Source organism: Arvicola amphibius, chromosome 8, assembly GCF_903992535.2.
Source record: "Arvicola amphibius chromosome 8, mArvAmp1.2, whole genome shotgun sequence".
NCBI classification, from domain to species: domain Eukaryota; kingdom Metazoa; phylum Chordata; class Mammalia; order Rodentia; family Cricetidae; genus Arvicola; species Arvicola amphibius.
In genome coordinates this window covers 69946245-69967603 of record NC_052054.1, presented here as the reverse complement: position 1 = coordinate 69967603, position 21359 = coordinate 69946245, and the positions used below count along the sequence as shown (strand labels likewise).

Here is a 21359-nt window from a genome sequence, read left to right as displayed (position 1 = left end):
GCAACCACAGTTCTTCCTCCTTTTTCTCCTCCCACTTCCCCTTCCCCCTCCAACCAACCCCTATCTAATCCTCAAAAAGGCCTCCCATAGGGAGTCAACAAAGCCTGGTACATTAAGATGAGGCAGGACCAAGCCCCTCCCTCTTGCATCAAGGCTGAGTAAGGCATCCCACTACAGGGAATGGGCTCCAAAAGTCAGTTCATGTACCAGTGATAGATCCTGGTCCCACCGCCAGGGGCCCATCCAACAGACCAAGCTATACAGCTGTCAACCACATGCAGAGGGCCTAGTTCAGTCTCATGTAGGCTCCCCAGCTATCGGTCTAGAGTCCATAAATTCCAATGAGCTCAGTTAAGCTGTCTCTGTGGATGTCCCCATCCCGATCTTGACCCCACAGTCAGCTCATATAATTCCTCCTTCCTCTCTTCGACTTGACTCCTGGAGCTCTGCCTGGTGCTTGACTGTGAATCTCTTCATCTGCTTCCATCAGTTACTGGGTGAAGGTGCTTTGGTTAAAGTTAGGGTATTTACCAATCTGATTACAGGGGAAGGCCAGTTCAGGCACACTCTATACTTTTGCTAGGAGTCTTAGTTGGAGTTATCCTTATGGTTTCCTGGGAATTTCCCTAGCACCAGGTTTCACTGTAATCCCATAATGGCTTCCTCTATCAAGATATCTCTTTCATTGATCTACTACTCTGTCCCCCCCCTCAACTTGGTCATTCCATTCCTTCATGTACTCATCCCCCAAACCCCTTCCCTCTACAATACTCCACCTTAGATTTAACCCAGGATATCCCATGTATTTTACCTTCCCAAGACAATCCATGTATCCCTCTTAGGATCCTGCTTGCTACCTACCTTCTCTAGAGTTGTAGATTGTAGTATGGTTATCCTTTGCTTTGCATTTAATATCCACTTATGAGTGAGCACATGCTGTGTTTGTCTTTCTTGGTCTGGGTTACCTCACTCAGGATGAGTTTTTTCCTAGTTCCATTCATTCGCCTGCAAATTTTTTTCTTTTTTCTTTTTTTTCCCTCATGGTTTATTTTTTTATATTTAAAAATTTCCATCTCCTCCCTTCCTCCTCCCCCTTCCCTCCTCTCCTTCTCCCCCTTCCCTCCTCTCCTTCTCCCCCTTCCCTCCCCTCCCCTCCCTCCCTCTCAAGGCCAAGGAGCCATCAGGGTTCCCTACTCTATGCTAAGACCAAGGTCCTCCCAACTCCCCCCAGGTCCAGGAAGGTGATCAACCAAGCTGAGAAGGCTCCCACAGAGCCCGTCCATGCAGAAGAATCAGAGCCCAGTGCCATTGTCCTTTGCTTCTCAGTCAGCCCCCGCTGTTGGCCACATTCAGAGAGACGGGTTTGGTCGCATGATCCATCAGTTCCATTCCAACTGGAGTTGGTGATCTCCCATTAGTTCTGTCCCACCGTCTCCATGAGTGAACGCACCCCTCACGTTCCTGACTTCCTTTCTCATGTTCTCTCTCCTTCTGCTCCTCATCAGGACCTTGGGAGCTCAGTCCAGTGCTCCAATGTGGGGCTCAGTCATTTTCTTCATCTATTGCCAGATGGAGGTTCCCTCACGGTCCTGACTTTCTTTCTCATGTTCTCTCTCCTTCTGCTCCTCATCAGGACCTTGGGAGCTCAGTCCAGTGCTCCAATGTGGGGCTCAGTCATTTTCTTCATCTATTGCCAGATGGAGGTTCCCTCACGGTCCTGACTTTCTTTCTCATGTTCTCTCTCCTTCTGCTCCTCATCAGGACCTTGGGAGCTCAGTCCGGTGCTCCAATGTGGGGCTCTGTCATTTTCTTCATCTATCGTCAGGTGGAGGTTCTATGGTGATATGCAAGAAATTCATCAGTATGGCTATAGGAACTGGCCTTTTCAGGCTCCCTCTCCTCAGCTGCCCAAGGAACTAACTGGGGACGTCTCCCTGGAAACCTGGGAACCCCTCTAGGGTCAAGTCTCTTGACAACCCTCAGGTGGCTCCTTAAATTAAGATATATGCTTCCCTGCTCCCATATCCACCCTTCCTGTATCCCAAGCACCCCATTCCTCCGAGCTCCCCCCATTCTCCCCTTCACACTTTTCTCTCCCCATCTTCCCTTGGCCCAGTCTCGCCCAACCCTCAAGTTCCCAATTTTGCCTGGCGATCGTGTCTACTTCCAATATCCAGGAGGATTACTATATCCTTTTTTGGGAGTTCACCTTCTTATTATCTTCTCAAGGATCCCAAATTTATAGGCTCGATGTCCTTTAATTATGGCTAGAAACTGATTATGAGTGAGTACATCCCATGTTCATCTTTTTGGGTCTGGGTTACCTCACTCAGAATAGTGTTTTCTATTTCCATCCATTTACCTGCAAAATTCAAGATGTCATTGTTTTTTACCGCTGAGTAGTATTCTAGCATGTATATATTCCACAGTTTCTTCATCCATTCTTCCACTGAAGGGCATCTAGGTTGTTTCCAGGTTCTGTCTATTACAAATAATGCTGCTATAAACATAGATGAGCAAATGCTTTTGTAGTATGATTGGGCATCTCTTGGGTAAATTCCCAAGAGTGGAATTGCTGGGTCCTGGGGTAGGTTGATCCCGAATTTCCTGAGAAACCGCCACACTGCTTTCCAAAGTGGTTGCACAAGTGTGCATTCCCACCAGCAATGGATGAGTGTACCCCTTACCCCACAACCTCTCCAGCAAAGGTTATTATTGGTGTTTTGGATTTTAGCCAATCTGACAGGTGTAAGATGATATCTCAAAGTTGTTTTGATTTGCATTTCCCTGATAGCTAGGGAGGTTGAGCATGACCTTAAGTGTCTTTTGGCCATTTGAACTTCTTCTGTTGAGAATTCTCTGTTCAGTTCAGCGCCCCATTTTTTAATTGGGTTAATTGGCATTTTACCGTCTAGTCTCTTGAGTTCCTTATATATTTTCTTTTTTTTCTTTTTTTTTTTTTTTTGGTTTTTCGAGACAGGGTTTCTCTGCAGCTTTTTTAGAGCCTGTCCTGGAACTAGCTCTTGTAGACCAGGCTGGCCTTGAACTCACAGAGATCCGCCTGCCTCTCCCTCCCGAGTGCTGGGATTAAAGGCGTGCGCCACCACTGTCCGACTTCCTTATATATTTTAGAGATCAGATCTTTGTCAGTTGCAGGGTTGGTGAAGATCTTTTCCCAGTCAGTAGGCTGCCTTTGTGTCTTAGTGACAATGTCCTTTGCTTTACAGAAGCTGCTCAACTTCAGGAGGTCCCATTTATTCAATGTTGCCCTTAATGTCTGTGCAGCTGGGGTTATGCGTAGGAAACGGTTCCCTGTGCCCATTTGTTGTAGAGTACTTCCCACTTTCTCCCCTATCAAGCTCAATGTGTTCAGATTAATATTGAGGTCTTTAATCCATTTGGACTTGAGTTTTGTGCATGGTGATAGATATGGATCTACTTTCATTCTTCTACATGTTGACATCTAGTTTTGCCAGCAACATTTGTTGAAGATACTATTATTTTCCATTGTACACTTTTGGATTCTGGGTCAAAAATCAAGTGTTCAAAGGTGTGTGTATTTATGTCAGGATCTTCAACTCAATTCCATTCGTCTACCTGTCTGCTTTTATGCCAATACCAAGCTGTTTTTATTACTATAACTCAATAATAGAGCTTGAAGTCAGACATGGTGATACCTCCAGAAGTTCCTTTATTGTGCAGGATTGTTTTAAGTACCTTGGGTATTTTTGTTCCATATGAAGTTGAGTATTGTTTTTTCTTAGGTCTGTGAAGAGTTGTTCTGAGATTTTGATGGGGACTGTATTGAATTGGTGGATTGTTTTTGGTAGGATCACCATTTTTAATATGTAGATACAATCTATCCAAGAAAAAAGAGATCTTTCCATTTTCTGTTATCTTCATCAATTTCTTTCTTCAAAGTCTTAAAACTATTGTCATACAGGCCTTGAATTTGTATTATTAGAGTTCTCACAAGATATTTTATGTTATTTATAGCTAATATAAAGGGTGATGTATCTCTAATTTCTTTCTCAGTCCATTTATCATTTGTCTATGGGGGGACTACTGATATTTTAGTTAATCCTGTATTCTGACACATTACTGAAGGTGTTTATAAGCTCAAGGAAATTCCTGATAGAATTTTTGCGATCATGTATCTTTACCATCATATCATTTGCAAATACGAAAAGTTTGGCTTCTTTCATTCCAATTTGTATGCCCTTGATCTCCTTTCTTGCCTTTTTACTCTATCTGGAACCTCAAGTATTATATTGCAAAGATATTGAAAGAGTAGACAACCTTGTCTTATCCCTGATTTAGTGGAATTACTTTGAGTTTTTCTCTGTTTAATTTGATATTGTCTCTCAGACTGTTGTGTATTTCCTTTATTATGTTTAGGTATATTCCTTATATCCCTGATCTCTCCAGAAACTTTATCATGAGTGGGTGTTAAATTTTGTCAAAGACTTTTTCTAAAATCTAATGAGATTATCATGTGGATTTTTTTCTTTCAGTTTGTTTATATGATGGAATACGTTGACAGATTTTCATATGTTGAAACATTTCTGCTTTGCTGGGATTAAACCTAATTGATCATGGTGCATGTTTTTTTTTTATGTATTCTTGATTTCAGTTTGTCTGTGTTTTATTAAGTATTTTTTCATCAATGTTCATGAGGGAAATTGGTCTGTAGTTCTCTTTCTTTGTTGCATCTTTGTGTGGATTGGGTAACAGAAAAACTGTAGCCATGTAAAAGGAGCTTGACAATGTTCCTTCTGATACTATTGTGTGGAACAACTGAAGAGCATTGATATTAGCTCTTTTTTAAAATTCTGATAGAATTCTACACTGAAACCATCTGACACTGGGCCTCTTTTGAATTTTCTGTTCTTCAGGTTGAACCCCAATATCTGTCTATGAGTTTTTATTAATCATGCTTTAGTTGATTTTTCAAGAAACCAACTGTTTGTTTTGTTGATTCTTCACATTTTTCTCTTTATATTTATTTTTATTGATTTCAGCCCTCTGTTCCTTCTGGGTGAGTTTGCTTCTTTTTGTTCTCAAGATTTCAGGTGTGAGGTTAAGTCACTAGTGTGAGATTTCTCCTAATTCTATATGTAGGTATTTAGTGCTAAGAACTTTCTTCTTAACACTGCTTTCAAAGTGTCCCATAAGTTTGGATATGTAGTATATTTATTTCCAATGAATTCTAAAAAGTCTTATTTTCTTTATTTCTTCCTTCACTCACTGGTTATTGTATTGAGTATTATTCCATTTCCAAGACTTTGTAGGCTTTCTGTAGTTTGTGTTCTTGAATTATAACTTTAAACAATGGTGATTTGATAAGATAAAAGTTTTTTTCCAAGTTTTTGTATCTGTTGAGATTTGCTTTGTGACCAAGTATGTGGTCAGTTTTTGAGAAGGTTCCATGAGGTCCTGAGAAGAAGGTATAATCTTTTGTGTTTGGATGGAATGTTTTATAGATGTCTGTTAAGTCCATTTGAGTAACTACATCTGTTAGTTTCCTTATTTCTCTGTTAATTTTCTGTCTGGCAGACCTGTTCATTGATGAGAATGGGGTGCTAAAGTCTCCTAATATTAGTGTTTAGGGTTTGATCTGTGATTTAAGCTTTAGTAATGTTTCCTTTAAATATGTAGGTACCCTTGTATTGGGGGCATAAATGCTCAGAATAGAGACTTTATCTTGATAAATTTTTCCTCTGAGGAATATGAAATATCCTTCTCTATTTCATTTGATTAATTTTATTTTGAAGTCTATTTTGTTAGATACTAGGATAGCTATACCAGTTTGCTTCTTAGGTCAATTTGATTGGAAATTCTTTTGCCAACCATTTTCTCTGAGATAATGTCTGTCTTTGAAGTTGAATTTATTTCTTGTATGCAAAAAGAAGGTCAGCTCCTGTTTACATTCTGTTAACTTATGTCTTTTTATAGGTGAATTGAGTCCATTGATATTAAGGATGTTTATGACCAGTGATCATTAATTCCTGTTATTTTTTTGGTGGTAGTGTGTGTGTTGTTGTTTGGGATTTGATGATGTGGGATTATCTATTTCTCATGTTTTTGTTAGTGCAGCTAACTTCCATGGGTTGGAGTTTTCTTCTAGAATTTTCTGTAGGACTGGATCTGTGGCTAGGTATTGTTTAAATCTGGTTTTGTCATAGAATATCTTGTTTTCTCCATCCACGGTGATTAAAAGTTTTGCTGGGTATAGTAGTCTGGACTAGCATACATGGTCTGTTGGTGTCTGAAAAATGTCTGTTCAGGACCTTCTGGCTTTCAGAGTCTCCATTGAAAAGTTGGCTGTTATTCTGAAGGGTCTGCCTGTATATTTACTTGGCCTTTTTTCTTTTTAGTTCTTAATATTCTTCCTTACTCTGTATGTTTAGTGTTTTGGTTATTATACAGTGATGGGGAATATTTTTGGTTCAGTCTATTTGGTTTTCTGCAAGCTTCTAATAGTCATAGGCATAGTCTTCTTTAGGTTGGAAAAGTTCTCTTCTATGTTTTGTTGAATTTGCTTTCTGTGCCTTTGAGTTGGTATTCTTTTCCTCCTTCTATCCCTATTATTCTTAGATTTGGTCTTTTCATGATGTCCCAGATTTCTTGTACACTTTGTGTTATGATTTTGTTGAATTTAATGCTTTCTTTGACTGAAGAATCTATTTCCTCTATCATATTTTCAATGCCAGAGATTTCTTCTTCCATGATTATGCTTGCATTTGTGGTTCCTGTTCATTTACCAATATTTTCCATTTCCAGAATTCCCTTGGTTTGTGTTATCTTTATTGCCTCTATTCCAATTTTCAAGTCTTAATTGTCTCCTTCACCTCTTTGATTATTTTTTTCTTGGCTTTCTTAACTGTCCTTAATGGATTTATTGATTTCTTCTAATTTTTGTCTGTTTTTTTCCTAGATTTCCTTAAGGAAATTTTCCATTTCCTCTATCATCTTCATAAAGTTATTTTAAAGTCATTTTCTTCTACTTTATCTGCATTGGTATGTTCAGGTCTTGCTGTGATAGAATCACTTGGTTTTGGTGATGCCATATTGATCTTTATGTTTTTGGATATATTCTTGCACTGGCATCTACCCATCTCTTCCTTCAACTGTTGCAGGAAGTTCCTGTGGCTCTGGGGGCCACTATTACTCCAATTGATGCAGATGGTGTCTATGCCTCTAGGCATAAAAATAGAAATAAAGAAGCACAATGCATGGGATACTAGTTACTGTTCCAAAACACAAGGAAAGGAGGATAGTGAGGACCAAAGCAAGACTAAAAACCAGCCATGCAACCTTTAATCTCGGCATTTCTATGTCTGATGTCAAAACACTCTTCAGATCTCCAACTCCATTTAGCTTTGTTGACTGCAACACAGTTCTTTCTCTCTTATATGGCTTCCATCCCTGGTAGCAGCTCTGTTCAGCATGTATTCCCAAGACTCTGGTATCTCTAACATCTTTGGTTCTCAAAGGCAATCCAGGCTTCAACTTTATAGCATCTCACAGTGGCCTCTGCAGGCCTCCATTCAGAGACACCCCTGACACATGCCTGGCCTCAGCAGTTTCTTTAAGTGTAGAGACAAATTCCATAACCCATTTCTTCTATCCATAACTCTAAAACCATAATCATGTGGCCAAAGATGCCAAGTTATGCTGCTTACTGGGACTGGAACATGACCCCCTCATTCAATTACACCTTAAAAAGCTTTCTATCTTTCAGTACTAAGCTTGGCCATCCTGAAACTGGATCTCTAGACCAGGCTGGATTTAAGCTCAGAAACATGCCAGCCTCTGCCTTTCCATGCTGTGATTAAAGGTATAGCCCCACCACACCAAACTCTATGTTTTTCTATAGTTTCTTTCTACAGGTTGGAAATTATCTTGGTAGAATCTTGTCCTGATGTCACTACTCCCTTTATTACATTTCTTAATCAATTTAACTCCTTCAGTACAGGACTTACCTCCATTCCAATTCCTAATGCTATTTTTCTCCTCAAAATTTACATTTTGTAATTTACCCTGCCCAACTTTCTCCTTTTTATTATAAATCTTAATTAAAGTTACGACTAACAGCCACATGGCAGAGTCTATACTGTTTTTATATTTCTTCTACCAACAGAATTAATCAAAAACTGTTCACTTTAGCCTCAGGCATACTCTTCAGACAAAGCCAAAAAAGCGGTCACTTGCTTCACCAAAATATCACAAAATCAATCTCTAGGCTACATACTAATATTCTTCTCCTCAGAAATCTCTAGATGTCACATTTGTTAAATACCTTTCAGCACCACTATCTTCCATGTTCCTACTAGTATGTCCCATTAAGCAGCAGCATTTAAAGCATCCCACTGATTTCCTAACCAAAACTCTCAAAGTACATATCACTCCAAACAAAAATATGATCAGGCCTATCGCAGCAATACTCCAGCCCTGGTACCAACTTTGTCTTAGTTAGGGTTTCTACTGCTGTGAAAAGACACCATGACCATGACAAGTATGACAAAGGAAAGCATTTGATTGAGGTGGTGGCTTACAGTTTCAGAGGTTCAGCCCATTAACATTATGGTGGGGAGCATGGAGGCTTGCAGAATGAAGTTTTTCTGGAGAAGTAGCTTAGAGTCCTACATCTTGCAGATATCAAGAATTCAACTAAAACACTGAGCAGTATCCTAAGAATAGGAAATTTAAAAGCCTGCTGAGCCTTTTATATTCATACCTGTTTAATTGTTTAAACAATTAAATATCATCTTAGTTTAATTTTAGTACTTTCTATATAAGCACGAATTCATCCATATTGTTTAGATTTTTCAATTTAGTGGAATTTTTTTGAAGTAAGCTAATAACTTTTCTGATTTTCACTGGTGCATGTCACAATGACTGACTTTTCATGTCTTACTCTATTGGTTTTGACATTCACTCTCTTTTGGTTAGGTTAGCTAAAATTTTGTCAGTGTTGTTTATGGTTGAAGGAATCAACTCTGTTTCATTAACTATATTGGTTTTCTTGTTGCTGTTGTTTTCATTTCATTGATTTCTACATTGACGTCAGTGATTTATTTTCCAACTACTGATTTGGGTGTTTGACTTGTTCTTTTTACCAAGGCTTAAGGTAGATCATTAACTAACTTATTAGAAACCTCATGATTTCATAATGTATTACTTTGAACCTTAAATGTTTCTCTTATGACTGTTTTTATTGTATCCCAAAGGTTAAAAACTGTTGTGCTTTCATTTTGATTTGGTGGTGAAAGTCTTCATGTTCCTGACTTCTTCAAGGGCTCATTCATCATTAAGTTGTGTGTTGTCTAGTCTCCGTGGGTTTATTTATATTTTAAAGTTTCTCTTGCTGTTTATCTGCAGTCACTTCATTGTTCTCAGGTAGAAGATAGATAATTATTTCCATTTCCTCATATGTGTTAATATTTTGGTTTTGTCCTAATATATGATCATTTTTAGAGAAAGTTGCATCTACTACTGAGAACAACGTGTATTGTGTGTGCAGCGTTTGTATATAATATACTACAGGTATCTGTCAATCCATTTTATCTGTAATATCATGATTTTCTATTTGTATGACCTGTTAACAGTTCACAGCGAGACTACTATGATACCTAATGCTAACTTTACATCTAGTAGTATGTTCTGTATAGAACTGGTTGTACCTGTGTGTGGAATTATATAGTTCTCTCCATGAATTGTATTCTTAATTAGTAGAAAATAATGTTTATCATTTCTCACTAGACTTGGTTTAAATCTATTTATAGCCTGAATTCTAATTGGTCTTAATAATAAAAACCCAGATTCATATATGGGATAAATGCTGAAATGTCAGAGAGACAAAGGAGTAAGTCATAGCCACCTCATATCTCACCAACTTTTCAGCCCAACGGGTCAAGCTTCTGTCTCCACCCTGACTTATCACTTCCTCTCTCTGCCTAGCCATATCACTTCATTTTTCTCCTCCTACATGCTGGGATTAAAGGTGTGTGACATCATTGCCTGGCCTCTGGTTAACTAGTGGCTAACTCTGAATTCTGATCTCCAGGCAAGCTTTATTTGCTAAAACACACACAAAACTGATGAATTTATACCAGATGGTACAGGATCAACTTTATTATTTATTCAGTTACAAAAAAATCAGGAATAGGAATCATCCCATATATGTGTGTATATATATATATATATATATATATATATATATATATATGCTACATCCAATCCCATATAGGATTTCCAAGCCCTTTAGCACAAAGTAATGAAGAAATTGATCAACTGTTGATAGGAAATGTGCTGGAGGTCTCAAAATTTCATTAAAGATTTTATGTCAATAGCAAAGGTTTGAAAAGATTTTTCCATCACTTGATAACAAGCCAAGGAAATTATTTTAAAAAGTCCTACTTGTTCTTTATATAACCAAACTCCACTACCTGCAGGAAGTAACAACCCAAAAGATACTCAAAGAAATGAAAGTTGGCAGATGAATGTGTTCCATTTGTAGAATTTGAAATTTTTAAATATGTACACTACACCATTGATACCTATTCAAGATTTCAATGGGCAACTATTTTTGAGTCCTGAAAAGGCTCATTCATTAATCATACATTTGCTAGAAGTTATGGCCATCATGGATATACCTATACATATTAAGACTGGCAATGCTCCAGCATATGTCTCTAAGAAAATGAAGATGTTTTTTCACTTATTATAATGCAAATCATATTACAGGTATACCACATAATCCTACATGGCAAGCAGTTATAGAAAGATCAAATTGAATCCTAAAGGAAATGCTAAATAAACAGAAAGGGGTAATAAAGACACTCAGAAATAGACTGCATAATTATTAACATTGAATTTTCTAATGCTTGTGAGAAAGGAACAACAGCTTCAGAGAGATGTTGGATAATAAAAAGTACAGAATTAAATCAGCTGATATACTTTAAAGATGTGTTAACTTCAGAATTGAAAGCAAGATACATGTTATATTGGGGAAGAGGTTTTGCTTTTGTTTCCAAAGGAGAAGAAAAGCTGTGAATACCATCAAAATTGATATAGTTTTGATTTAAATGAGAGACACCTCTTGATTAGAAAAGGTAATAGTCCATCAATCAATATGGTCATTCAGTCTAAACTAACTTATATGACCAACAAATGCTTCTCATTTGATCAAATATAACTTGACTAAAGGGAACCTTCCCAAAGTTAGGGTTGGGGCAGAATTTTCTTGTGACCTTTCCAGAAGAATAAAGGCATCCACCTAAGGAATCTGAAGACCACTGGACAAATGAGACATCTGAAGAAAAAGGACAAATCATCCAGAAAAAAAAAATATGTCCCAAGAAAAGGAGTAAATTGGCCTATTGACCTATATCACATTTCCAACAGGATAAAATTTCATAAATCTTCCCAAATGTTTGTTTCTGATGTTCTCTATGATGTATAATGCAAATGATCTCCTTTTAGCCCCATTCCAACTAAAAATTAAATCAGGCTTTGGAGTTGGAGTATGGCTCCCTCCTTCTCTAAACCCAAGCTTACTTGTTAAAGTAAAATCCAAAATCAGAGTCACCTGATAATTTCAATTATAGTCCTTTTAAGTATAGTAATCCTTTCAAGCAGGCAACCTGTGCAGGAGCAGATATAAAGGAGTGATCATCAAAGTAGCAGGCCTGAGCTAGGGATATCTTCAGGAACAGGACCAAGCCAGTGACCTCTTTGGGAATGGGCCTGAGCCAGTAACCTCTGCCAGAGCAGGCCTGTATCAGTGACCTCTGCCAGAGCAGACCCAAGCAAGCAACCTCCACAGGAGCAGATACAAGGGAGCAACTGCCAAGGGAACAGGCCCAAGCTAGAGAACACCATGGGACTGGGCCCATCAAGGGACCTCCACAGGAACAGGCTCTAGCCAGTGACCTCCAGCAGAACAGGCCTGAATCAGCTACCTCTGCCAGAACAGTCCCCAGCCAGCAACCTCAACAGGAGCAAGCCAGAGCCAGCCACTTCCACAGAACCAGGACTGAGCCAGTGCCTTCAGTGAGAGCAGGTCTAAGCAAGCCACCTCCACAGAGCCAGGAGTGAGCCAGCAACTTCAGTGGGAGCAGGCCTAAGCAAAGAACCTCCATAGAAGCATGGCTGAATGGAATCTAGAATTACAGAGTGACTCCCAGGAGTTCTGAGTAACCTCCAGAAATGCTGAGTAACCTTTTTGGTGACTGGAATCATGACCCAGCTGCACCACAAAGAACAGCTCTCTGAGTCTTGGATCTACTGGCACCTGGAAGATTGATCACTAGAGACAAAACCCCAACTACACTAATCAAAAGAAAAGATGGGTATGGAAATACACTCAACACCACAAACAACAACACAACACCACAAAAAACAACTGGCTTTACAAAAGGAAAACTTGAACAACCCCAATACAAATGAAGCAGAAGAAAATGACCTAAAATGACTGTAGGAGAATGTTTGAGGACCTTAAAGATGAAAAGAAAAATTCAAAGAAATGGAGGAAAACACAAGCAAAAAAAATTGGAAGAAATCAACAAATCCCTCAAAGAAAACTAAAAAAAAAGCAATCAGGATCCGGTGGAGTGGAGTTCCATCTGTACGAGTGAGTGTGTGTGATCCTGGAGCAACCTGCCCTGGAAGAGAGCACAACCCCCTTTCCAAGCTCCTGGTGCAGGGGTGTCTTTGGTACTCACGTCCCTGCCTCTCCCAAGCTTTCCCTAGTGTATTCAAGTGTCCTGCCCCTGGACTAAGGCCATCCACCCAAAGGAGTGAGAGGCTGCCCTCCAGGCAGGTCTGAGGATTACTGCAAAGGAGTGCAGACTCCTTCAGATTGTGCTGCCAGGGGGTTTGCTATGTGATACTCCATCCTGCCCTGCCCCCACCTTGGCCCTTTTGTCTCTGCAGTGTCACTGGGCTACGAGGAATCCCTGATTCAGTGCAGTGGAGTTCCATCTGGGTGGCCTTCCCTAGTGTATTCAAGTGTCCTGCTCCTGCACTAAGGCCATCCACACAAAGGGGTGAGAGGCTGCCCTCCAGGCAGGTCTGAGGATTCCTGCAAGGGAGTGCAGGCTCCTTCAGATTGTGCTGCAAGGAATAGCTCCTGCTCTGGCACTGAGGAGATCCAACCAGATTCAATCACAGCAAAGATTAATCTAAGACACCAAGTCCCTCCTGGCTCTATTTGAATGAAGAGATGGGCAGACACCAATGCAAGAACTCCTCCAACAACCTGAAAGGCAACATGACATCACCAGAATCCAGACATCCTGAAACAACAAGAATTGAACACCCGAATCCAGAAGAAATAGAAGAAATCGACCTTAAACTGTACTTAATGAAAATAATAGAGGACCTTAAACAGGAGGTAAAAAACTGTCATAAAGAAATGGAAATGAAAAACAAAAAGGTAGATGAAATAATTAAATCTCTCAAAGATACCCAAGAAAAACAAGAAAAAGCAATCAAACAGGTAAGGGAAACAGTACAAGACCTGAAAAATAAAATGGAGGTAATGAAGAAAACATAATCCAAGGGAAGACTGGAAATGGAAATTCTGAGTAAACGAACAGAAACTACGGAGACAAGTATTTCCAACCGAATACAAGAGATGGAAGAAAGAATCTCGGACTCTGAAGATATTATAGAGGAAATAAACTCACAGATTAAAGAACAAAACAAATCCAACAAATTCTTAACACAAAACATCCAGGAAATCTGGGACACTATGAGGAGACCAAACCTAAGAATAATTGGGGTAGAAGAAGGAGAAGAATTACAACTCAAAGGCCCAGAAATATATTCAACAAAATTATAGAAGATAACTTCCCCAACCTAAAGAAGGATATTCCTATGAAGGTAGAAGAAGCCTACAGAACACCAAATAGACTGGATCAAAAGAAAGCATCCCCATGCCATATAATAATCAAAACACAAAACATACAGAATAAAGAACAAATATTAAGAGCTGCAAGGGCAAAGGGTCAAGTAATATATAAAGGGAAACCTATCAGAATCATACCTGACTTCTCAATGGAAACCATGAAATCCAGAAGGTCTTGGATAGATGTATTGCAGACACTAAGAGACAATGGATGCAAGCCCAGACTACTATATCCAACAAAGCTTGCATTCACCATCAATGGAGAAAACAAGATATTCCAGGACAAAAACATATTTAAAAAATATGTTGCCACAAACCCAGCCTTACAGAAAATACTAGAAGGAAAATCACTAACCAAGGAAACCAACAACACCCATAATAACACAAACATCTGGCAATCCTCCACTAGCACAGGTCTAAAAAGGGAAACACACAAACTCGACCACCAGAAAAAATAACCAGAGTTAACAACCACTTGTCTTTGATATCACTTAATATCAATGGGCTCAATTTACCTACAAAAAATGCACAGGCTAAGAGAATGGATATGAAATCAGGACCCAACATTCTGCTGTTTACAAGAAACACACCTCAAACTTAAAGACAGACACTACCTCAGAGTAAAGGGTTGGGAAAAGGTTTTCCAATCAAATGGACCAAAGAAACAAGCGGGTGTGGTGATACTAATATCTAACAAAACTGATTTCAAACTAAAATCAATCAGAAGAGATGGAGATGGACACTTTATACTCATAACAGGAACAATTCATCAGGAGGAAGTCTCTATCCTGAATATCTATGCCCCTAATATAAAACCACCCACTTATGTAAAAGAAACATTACTAGAACTCAAAGCATAAATTAAACCCCACACTCTAATAGTAGGAGATTTCAACACTCCACTCTCACCAATGGATAGGTCAACCAGACTGAAACTCAGCAGAGAAATAAGAGAACTCTCAGATGTAATGAACCAAATGGACCTAACAGACATCTATAGAACATTTCACCCAAACAGAAAAGAATATACCTTCTTCTCAGCATCGCATGGAACCTTCTCAAAAATTGATCACATAATTGGTAACAAAACAAACATCCATAGATACAAAGAAATTGTAGTAACCACCTGTGTACTATCGGATCACCATGGAATAAAGCTAGAATTCAACAACAATTCTAACCCCAGAAAGCCTACAAACTCATGGAAACTGAACAGTCAACTATTGAACCACCCTTGAGTCAAGGAAGAAATAAAGAAAGAAATTAAAGTTTTCCTTGAATTCAATGAAAACAAAGACACATCATGCCCACACCTATGGGACACCATGAAAGCAGTGCTAAGAGGAAAGTTCATAGTACTAAGTGCCCACATAAAGAAAATGAAGAAAGCACACATTGGAGACTTAACAGCACAGCTGAAAGCTCTAGAAAAAAAGAAGCAGATTCACCCAGGAGGAATAGAAGATTGGAAATAATCAAAATGAGGGCTGAAATCAACAAAATAGAAACACAGGTAACAATCCAAAGAATAAATAAAACAAATAGCTGGTTCCTGGAGAAAATCAACAAGACTGACAAACCCTTAGCCAAACTAATCAAACGGCAGAGAGAGAACACACAAATTAATAAGATCAGAAATGAAAAGGGGACATAACCATAGACACAGAGGAAATTCAGAGAATCATTAGATCTTACTACAAAATCCTGTATGCCACAAAATTGGAAAATGTGAAAGAAATGGACACTTTTTTGGATAAGTACCATATACCAAAGTTAAACCAGGACTAGGTAAATGCTCTAAATAGTCCTGTTAGTCGTGAAGAATTAGAAACTGTTATCAGAAACCTCCCTACCAAAAAAAGCCCTGGACCAGATGCTTTCAATGCAGAATTCTACCAGAACGTCCAAGGGGAGCTAATACCTATACTCCTTAATGTGTTTCACAAAATAGAAATCGATTAATCATTGCCAAACTCCTTTTATGAAACTACAGTCACCTTGATACCAAAACCACACAAAGACTCAACCAAGAAAGAGAATAACAGACCAGTCTCACTCATGAACATCAATGCAAAAATTCTCAATAAAATACTGGCAAACCTTCTTATTATCTTCTCAAGGATCCCAAATATATAGGTTCAATGTCCTTTAATTATGGCTAGAAACCGATTATGAGTGAGTACATCCCATGTTCATCTTTTTGAGTCTGGGTTACCTCACTCAGAATAGTGTTTTCTATTTCCATCCATTTGCCTGCAAAATTCAAGATGTCATTGTTTTTTACCACTGAGTAGTATTCTAGCATGTATATATTCCACAGTTTCTTCATCCATTCTTCCACTGAAGGGCATCTAGGTTGTTTCCAGGATCTGGCTATTACAAATAATGCTGCTATGAACATAGATGAGCATATACTTTTGTAGTATGATTGGGCATCTCTTGGGTAGATTCCCAATAGTGGAATTGCTGGGTCCTGGGGTAGGTTGATGCCCGAATTTCCCTGAGAAACCGCCACCACTGCTTTCCAAAGTGGTTGCACAAGTGTGCATTCCCACCAGCAATGGATGAGTGTACCCCTTACCCCACAACCTCTCCAGCAAAGGTTATTATTGGTGTTTTGGATTTTAGCCAATCTGACAGGTGTAAGATGATATCTCAAAGTTGTTTTGATTTGCATTTCCCTGATAGCTAGGGAGGTTGAGCATGACATTAAGTGTCTTTTGGCCATTTGAACTTCTTCTGTTGAGAATTCTCTGTTCAGTTCAGCGCCCCATTTTTTAATTGGGTTAATTGGCATTTTACCGTCTAGTCTCTTGAGTTCCTTATATATTTTAGAGATCAGACCTTTGTCAGTTGCAGGGTTGGTGAAGATCTTTTCCCAGTCAGTAGGCTGCCTTTGTGTCTTAGTGACAATGTCCTTTGCTTTACAGAAGCTGCTCAACTTCAGGAGGTCCCATTTATTCAATGTTGCCCTTAATGTCTGTGCAGCTGGGGTTATGCGTAGGAAACGGTTCCCTGTGCCCATTTGTTGTAGAGTACTTCCCACTTTCTCCTCTATCAAGCTCAGTGTGTTCAGATTAATATTGAGGTCTTTAATCCATTTGGACTTGAGTTTTGTGCATGGTGATAGATATGGATCTACTTTCATTCTTCTACAGGTTGAAATCCAGTTATGTCAGCACCATTTGTTGAAGATGCCCTCTTTCTTCCATTGTGTACTTTTGGCTCCTTTATCAAAAATCAGGTGTTCGTAGGTTTGTGGTTTAAGATCCGGGTCTTCTATACGATTCCATTGGTCAACTTCTCTGTTTTTATGCCAATACCAAGCTGTTTTCAATACTGTAGCTCTGTAATAGAGTTTGAAGTCAGGGATGGTAATGCCTCCAGATGTACCTTTATTGAATAAGATTTTTTTGGCTATCCTGGGTTTCTTGTTTTCCATATAAAGTTGATTATTGTCCTCTCATCTCTGTGAAGAATTTAAATGGGACCGCTGATTGGGATTGCATTGAATCTATAGATTGCTTTTGGTAGAATTGCCATTTTTACTATGTTGACTCCTCCCAATCCACGAGCAGGGGAGTCCTTCCATTTTCTGGTATCCCTTCTTCAATTTCCTTCTTCAAGATAAAGTCTTGTCAAATAAATCCTTCACTTCCTTGGTTAGAGATACTCCCAGATATCTTATGCTATTTGTGGCTATTGTGAAAGGTGATACTTCTCTGATTTCCCTCTCTGCTTCTTATCCTTTGTGGTAAGGAGGGCGACTGATTTTTTGGAGTTGATCTTGTAACCTGCCACGTTACTGAAGGAGTTATAAGCTGTAGGAGTTCTTTGGTGGAGTTTTGGGGGTCACTTATGTATACTATCATATCATCTGCAATAATGAAAGTTTACTTCTTCCTTTCCAAATCGAATCCCTTGATTCCCTTATGTTGTCTTATTGCTATTGCTAGAACTTAAAGCACTATATTGAAGAGATAAGGAAGAGTGGACAGCCTTGTCGTGTTCTCTGATTTAGTGGGATAGCCTTGAGTTTCTCTCCATTTAATTTGATGTGAGCTTGTGGCTTGCTGTAAATAGCTTTTATTATCTTTAGGAATGACCTTGATCCCTAATCTCTCAGACCTTTATCATAAAAGAGTGCTGAATTTTGTCAAATGCTTTCATCAGCATCTAATGAGATGACCATATGGTTTTTTTCCTTCAGTTTATTTATATGATGGATTACTTGATAGATTTTCGTATGGTTGAACCAGCCCTGCATCTCTGGGATGAAGCCTACTTGATCATAGTGGATAAGTTCTCTAATGTGTTCTTGGATTCGGTATTGCCAGTATTTTATTGAGAATTTTTGCGTCAATGTTCATGAGTGAGATTGGCCTGTAATTCTCTTTCTTGGTTAAGTCTTTGTGTGGTTTAGGTATCAGGGTAACTGTAGTTTCATAGAAGGAATTTGGCAGTGACTCTTGTGTTTCTATATTATGAAATACCATAAGGAGTATAGGTATTAGTTTCTTGGAAGTTCTGGTAGAATTCCGCATTGAAACCATCTGGTCCTGGGCTCTTTTTGGTAGGGAGGTTTCTGATAACAGTTCTAATTCTTCACGACTAAACAGGACGATTTAGTAGCATTGACCTGGTCCTGGTTTAACTTTGGTATATGGTATTTATCTAAAAGTGTCCATTTCTTTTACAACTTTCCAATTTTTGTGGCATACATGCTTTTGTGTAAGATCTAATGATCTCCTGATTCCTCTGTGTCTGTGGTTATGTCCCCCTTTTCATTTCTGATCTTATTAATTTGTGTGTTCTCTCCTCTGCCGTTTGATTAGTTTGGCTAAGGGTTTGTCAATCTTGTGATTTTCTCCAAGAACCAGCTTTTTGTTTCATTGATTCTTGGATTGTTTTCTGTGTTTCTATTTGTTGATTTCTGCCCTCAATTTGATTATTTCCAGTCTTCTACTTCTCCAAGTGAGTCTGCTTCTTTTTTTTCCAGAGCTTTCAGGTGTTCTGTTAAGTCACCAATGAGCGCTTTCTCCGTTTCTTAAGTGGGCACTTAGTGCTATGAACTTTCCTCCTTAGCACTGCTTTCATTGTCCCAATAGGTTTGAGTATGTTGTGTCTTTGTTTTTCATTAAATTCAAGAAAGACTTTAATTTCTTCTTTATTTCTTCCTTGACCAGGTGTGGGTCAGTAGTTGAATGTTCAGTTTCCATGAGTTTGTGGGCTTTCTGGGGGTAGCAATTGTTCTTGAATTCTAATTTTAATCCATGGTGATCCGATAAGACACAGGTGGTTACTAATATTTTTTTGTAACTGTGGAAGTTTGCTTTGTTACCAAGTATATGGTCAATTTTCGAAAAGGTTCCATGAGCCTCAGAGAAGAAGGTATATTCTTTCCTATTTGGGTGGAATGTTCTATAGATGTCTGTTAAGTCCATTTGGTTCATTACCTCCATTAAGGGTCTTTCAATTCTCTGTTAGGTTTCTGTCTGATTGACCTTTCATTGGTGAGAGAGGAGTGTTTGAAGTCTCCAGCTATTAGTGTGTGTGTTTGATGGCTGCCTTGAGTTCTAGAAGTGTTTTCTTTTACATAAGTGGAGCTTTTATATTAGGGGCATAGATATTCAGGATTGAGACTTCATTCTGATGGATTGTTCCTGTTATGAGTATAAAGTGTCCCTTTCCATCTCTTCTGATTGATTTTAGTTTGAAGTCAACTTTGTTAGAAATTAGTATGGCCACACCCGCTTGTTTCTTAGGTCCATTTGCTTGATAAACCTTTTCCCAACCTTTACTCTGAGTAGGTGTCTGTCTTTGTGGTTGAGGTGTGTTTCTTGTAAACAGCAAAATGTTGGATCCTGTTTTCTTATCCAGTCTCTTAGCCTGTGCCTTTTTATAGGGGAATTGTGTCCATTGATATTAAGTGATATTAACTGACCAGTGGTTGTTTAACTTCGGTCATTTTTTGTAGTAGAGTTGTGTGTTTCCCTTCTTCTAGTTGTGCTGGTGAAGGGTCGCTAGATGCCTGAGTTATTGTGGGCGTTGTTGGACTCCTTGGTTTGTGATTTTCCTTCTATTCCTTTCTGCAAGGCTGGATTTGTGGCTACGTATTGTTTAAATCTGTTTTTGTCCTGGAATATCTTTTTTCCTCCATCAATGGTGAATGCAAGCTTTGCTTGGGTATAGTAGTTCTAGGCTTGCATCCATGTTTCCCTTAGTGTCTGTAGCACATCTATCCAGCTCTTCTGGCTTTCATGGTTCCATTGAGAAAATCAGGTGTAATTCTGATAGGTTTCCCTTTATATGTTACTTGACCTTTTTCCTTTGCAGCTCTAATATCTGTTCTTTATTCTGTATGTTTTGTGTTTTGATTATTATATGGCGTGGGGATGCTTTCTTTTGATCCAGTCCTATTTGGTGTTCTGTAGGCTTCTTGTACCTTCATAGGAACATCCTTCTTTAGGTTGGGGAAGTTTTCTTCTATAATTTTGTTGAATATGTTTTCTGGGCCTTGGAGTTGTAATTCTTCTCCTTCTTCTACCCCAATTATTCTTAGGTTTGGTCTTTTCATGGTGTCCCAGATTTCCTGAATGTTTGTGTAAAGAATTTGTTAGATTTGTTTAGTTCTTTAATCTGTGAATTTATTCCTCTATAGTATCTTCAGAGTCTGAGATTCTTTCTTCCATCTCTTGTATTCGGTTGGAAATACTTGTTCTCTGAAGTTTCTGTTCGTTTACTCAGAGTTTCCATTTCCAGTCATCCTCAAATTGTGTTTTCTTTCAATACCTCCATTTCATTTATCAGGTCTTGTACTGTTTCCCTTACCTGTTTGATTGCTTTTTCTTGTTTTTCTTGGGTATCTTTGAGAGATTTATTTATTTCGTCTACCTTTTTGTTTGTCATCCTCCATTTCTTTATGGCAGTTTTCTTTACCTCCTGTTAAGGTCCTCTATTATTTTCATAAAGTGCTGTTTAAGGTCGGTTTCTTCTATATCTTCTGGGGTAGGGTGTTCAATTCTTGTTGTTTCAGGATGTCTGGATTGTGGTGATGTCATGTTGCCTTTCATGGTGTTGGAGGAGCTCCTGCATTGGCGCCTGCCCATCTGTTCGTTCAAAAGGAGCCCGGAGGCGCTTGGTGTCCAGTTCAGATGGAATGTCAGTGCACAGGATCAGGGATTCCAGGCAGCCCAGGGTCACCGCCCAGACAAAAGGGCCAAGGTGGGGGCAGGGCAGGATGGAATATCACACAGCGAACCTGGCAGCACAATCTGAAGGAGCCCGCACCCCTCCGCAGGAATCCTCAGACCTGCCTGGAGGCCAGAGTCTGACCCCTTTGGGTGGATGGCCTTAGAACAGGAGCAGGACACCTGAGAACACTAGGGAAAGCTTGGGAGAGACAGGGCAGGGAGAAACAGAGACAAGCCTGCAGAGGGAGCTG

At 39.1% G+C, this 21359-nt stretch overlaps 1 protein-coding gene across 2 annotated transcripts in view; it reads left to right on the top strand.

The window, feature by feature from the left end:
• Positions 1 to 21359, top strand: part of LOC119820952 (sulfotransferase 2A1-like) — a 62455-nt gene that overhangs the window by 7607 nt on the left and 33489 nt on the right. The gene's annotated exons all lie outside the window — the stretch shown is intronic.